A 4,859-nucleotide genomic window follows, 5' to 3' on the forward strand; every position below is an offset into this window, starting at 1 on the left:
ATTTGATATTTTGGATTTTTCAGCACTTCTACGGCTCCTGCAAGACAAAGAAAAAAACCTGCCGCCCACGAAGGGTATAGATACAATCGTTATGGCATGGACAAGAGGGGTGGCGGAGCAGTTATTCCTTGCCAATATGAAATTGTTACAAACAAGCCTGTGGTCGTGTTTAATATATTGCAAGGCTTTCTCAAGACGCAGGAGGGAACAGAAAAATGTGAATATCGCAGCAATACACCCGAAAGCTGTGCTGTTTAGAGCGTTGTACTCAGTTGCTTTTATTTTTTGAATATATATTTTCTCAACAACTTCTGATTATCTTCTTTTTGCGTATTTTCGTCAGAAGTAATTGAATATATTTGCTTTTATTTTATCAGGAAAAATGTTAAAATATTCTTGTAAAAAAATATGCAAGTGCACCGAACATGCCGAATGGGTGACGAAAGATGAAACTTTCTATGTTCATGATACGAGACAACGAACAGTGAATGGATCGATTTTGAGTTATTTGCAACTACATACGTATTTTGGTCCGCGAAGTCACTTCATTAGCGAAGGAATTGTTACAGTTGTACGGAATATTATGACCGCTAGTTCTTCAGTTCCAGTTCAAACTACTGAAACAGCTATAACAAAAGATAGTGCTTTGGATTCAATTGTTTTAAACCTAACTTCGTCATTGGCAATATGTTCGAAGGACGATGCCGTCAATGTGAGTTATTTAGTCAGATTGGTTAAAATCATAGCGGAGAAATTTGTTAATGGAAACATAGGTACCGATGGAGCAGGACTTAGTGGCATTTATAAAAACTTTGAAGCATTAGAAAACATTGACGTTGACAACTTTATACTGGAACGAAACCCAATTTTGAGAAGCTTTTTGGAAGGATTGTCTGGGTTATCTTTCGATAAAAATCATTCCAAGTTAATGTGTTATCGTATTTCTTGTGTAATCGAAGCTATATACCAATTACCTAATTTTAACTGGATACTCCCTAATACATTTATTTCTGGATTAAAAATGGTTACCGCAATAAATGGAAAACTGTATCCTGCTGGAAGTTATACGGCATATCTTAACTGGTTGAAAGACCAGGGACGTGGGACAATAGTTTGTCCGAGTGGTGATCTTGACACATACTTTGACAACATTGGAAAATATGTCATTAAAAACTATCGCGTCTCTGCAAATAAAACTGCTGCAGCTGATGTCATCACTACCACTTTACATATTATCTTAGATCCTTCAGGAAACCTTCAAACAAACGAAAACCTTAAACCATGCAATTGGGGTAAGGGAGAATCTGAAGAAGAAGTACAACGTCGAATGGAAAAAATGATAGAACATGGAAAAAATACATTTAGAAATATTCGCCTGGTATATATATCAAAAATGCTAGAAATGTACGCTAAAGACGAAAAGAAAGTAGACAGTCGAATACATCAATTTTTGAAAGCACAAACTCGTCAATGCACGAATGAAAAGTGTGAAAAAATCTATCACAATTTGAAAAGAAAGTGTGACGAATGTGGATTCCCTGTGCAAAAAACCGTTATTGAGGACATACAACGATCAACAAAGACGGACTCATCTAATGAAAAGTACTTAAATTTAGGTGAGAAGAGTGTAGTAAATAACAAAACCATACAGATTGGCGAACCAATATTACTCAACCCAAACAGCTATTGCAACGTTGAGCTGATACTTAAAGAGTTGAAGAAAAACTTACATATACCTGACGGTAGAAAATGGTCTTATCTTGGTTGCGATGGTCCGCCATATTGTATCGCCAGCCAAATCTGTGAAACTGACAAAGAAAAGTATGATTGGGTGACACTTGTTCCCGGATTGGGGCATTTAAACATGAATCAACTGAAATGTTTTTTCAAAATTTTAGACCGAATTTGCTTGGAACCATTGGCAAAAGACGTGTTAAATTTCAAATCGATTGCTGCCTATCAATACTTTGTGAAGTGTAAGGACAACCACAAGGCTTGGCAAAGTTTTGAAACCTTCCTTCATGGTACAACTATGGAACTACTCCGTTTATACAATTCTGAAACAACAGGAAGTTTGTCGCCATTGAGATTCCTCAAATGGCAGTCAAAAATAACTTAGCCAACACTGAAATTAATTACGCAACTGGTATTAACTTATGGTCTTGGTATTTATACACAGCGGGTGGGAGATAGGAACAATGACATCAAAATTAGTGATGCGGGAAGATTCGCATCTCTAGTTTTGTTTTATGCATTCAATCATCCGATCTACAGGGAAATAGAGTACCGCGACCTTCGGAATAGAGCTATTTATCCAAATGAATTGAAGGAACAACAAAATCAAAATCTTAGTTTCTCTACAGGGTCATTAGAGAAAAAAAAACAAGGTGGTGATTTTCTTTTAGAGCAGAAGATCCAACGTCAAAAAATGATCGCTCCGAAGGGCATCGTTGACAAGTCAACTTGGAAAAGGATTTCAAGATCCATAGATAAATTTGATAGCTTGTACACGAAATACTCTAACATTTTGAAAGTCAATGAAAAGTCTGGTTCAAGAAACATAATTCTCAATGAAGAAGTCATTCAATGGCGCTCAGTTCTGAGATATTCTAACTATTTAACACAATATAACCAACTAAAGCTGCTTTTAATATATTTGGAGAAAAGTTGCATGATAACCTTCTGAATTTATCAAATAAAGCAAAAACAAAACGGTTGTTTTATTGGGAACAAAAAAGAAATGGCAAAAACCTTCAAAATATTACTTATTTACCTTTGCGAATTATAGAGTATGAAGAAGACTTGATGGCTGAACTTTCAGAAGATGAATTGTCTTGAAAGAAGTATGAATATAAGAAATATGCCCCCCCCCCCCCCTCCCACGAGGATTATGTACAAGGTTTATAAATATATTATATAATAGAATATAAATAATCTGTGGCTGATATGTATATAATAAAAATGTGATGGCTTTTGATAAATAACAACTGCCGGTTTTATAAGATACTTTATGTGTAACAAAAATATGGGTTTTAAAAATATGTGTATTTAGAAAACATAAAAAGTGTTGGTAAATAATACCATTATCGTTTTTCTCAATTGAGTTCTTTCAGTCCAGCTTGAACAAAAATTCAACAAAAAATGTGAGCACAATCCTTATTTGCTTTGCTACTACTATTTCTTTTTAAAAAGTCGTTTTCGTGCAGCAGTCACGCGAACCGCATTATGGGTTGGACAAAAATATTTCAGATTTTTTAACCATTTGTCACTGATGTCAATGCCAACACATACTACATGCACCCAATAATCACAGTTTCTACGGTTGCAATTCACCCACGTCGAGTCTAAATCCTTTTCCACCTCATGTTCTATTTTACAGATGTGACACATGTTGCAATTTACATCAGTTCTCTCCTCAATATTATTTGATGGTGATATATTTTTTAAAAAATCGATTTCGTTGACATTGTATGTTTTACTTTCATCGTCGTTGTTAACAGGAAAGATATCTTGATATTTTGTGGTGTGTTTATAACATTATTATCAACAACATCATCATTATTGTTATTGGTAATGTCAGTATCAGTATTGTTATTATCAATATTGTTGTGAAGATAATTTGACAACAAAACATCTGAAAATGTGTTACTACACCCACTACCCTTATTTGGAGATAGCAACATGTTGGTATATGTTCCTCCTAGCCATGGCATAGATGGTAATAAGGGTGTTGCTGGAGAAAGTGTTAAGTTGTCGGATAAGAGCAAATTATTCAAATGTTTCTGCATCAATTCTTTTGAGGTGGAAAATCTTGCTGGAACACTTTCTTTCTCTCTATAAAATTCCAAATATATTTCATCATTAGTTGTTAATTTTAATAATGAAGCACTTCTCAGTATGCCTTTTCGACGTTTGTACCTACAGTCTGCACGTTTTTTTGCTTTGGCAATCAAATTAACACCCCTTTGTCTTGTTTTTTTTTTGCATTTGTTTCTTTATTTTCATCTGGAGCCGTTCCCGCTGCATCACCACTGCTACTACGATTATTACCAGTGTTTATTTCATTCAGTTTTTCTTTGAACATTGACATTTTAATTGTTTGAAATTTAATTGCACTTTGGATTGGATAGCAACAACACAACCGTCCCCACAGCAGCAAAGTTATTTCGCGGTTTTTTTCAGGTTGCTGCCATTATGAATTCGAACAAGTTAAAATGAAACTACATGACCGGCGCGTTATTTGACGCCGGGCTCGCGATTTCTAACATTCTTTATCCATATCTTTTGAACCCGGGGTGCTGGAGATACAATTCTTTTTTTATAATGTAGTGGTCAAACTGATGATGAAAGAGCTGCGGCGGTGATTCTGCTAAAATTTACATTTTTCGAGAAATCGGGGAAAAACTTTTTCTACCTCCTAATTTAGATGTATGTCACCTAATTAAGCTGTATGATACATCCTAATTAAGCTGACATCCAAATTAAGCTGTACAGCTTAATTAAGAGGATTTCCCTGACTGTCTCAAGTATATATTATCTCTTTTTTGTTTCTTGATCATTGCAGTGTTCTTAAAGGGAAATATAAATGTTAGGTATTGCCGGAACTATACGTCTGACGTTTTCTGAAGGAGGGTGCCGATAAGCCGCAAACACCCGCATATATACAGGCGAGTTCGGGCCACTTTGCAAATAAAATTGGCGGCTGTCCCCCGAAACCGCCCGCACTTTGAACTCGCTCGGAACATTCCCGAAATGAATTCCTTGTAACAAACAATGCAGACGATGATTGGGAAGAAGGCGCTTGAAGAGAAAGGAGTTAAGAAAGTTTATATAAACTTTATTAACTCCTTAACTTTATT

The sequence above is a fragment of the Hydractinia symbiolongicarpus genome, chromosome 2 (assembly GCF_029227915.1).
Source record: "Hydractinia symbiolongicarpus strain clone_291-10 chromosome 2, HSymV2.1, whole genome shotgun sequence".
NCBI lineage: Eukaryota > Metazoa > Cnidaria > Hydrozoa > Anthoathecata > Hydractiniidae > Hydractinia > Hydractinia symbiolongicarpus.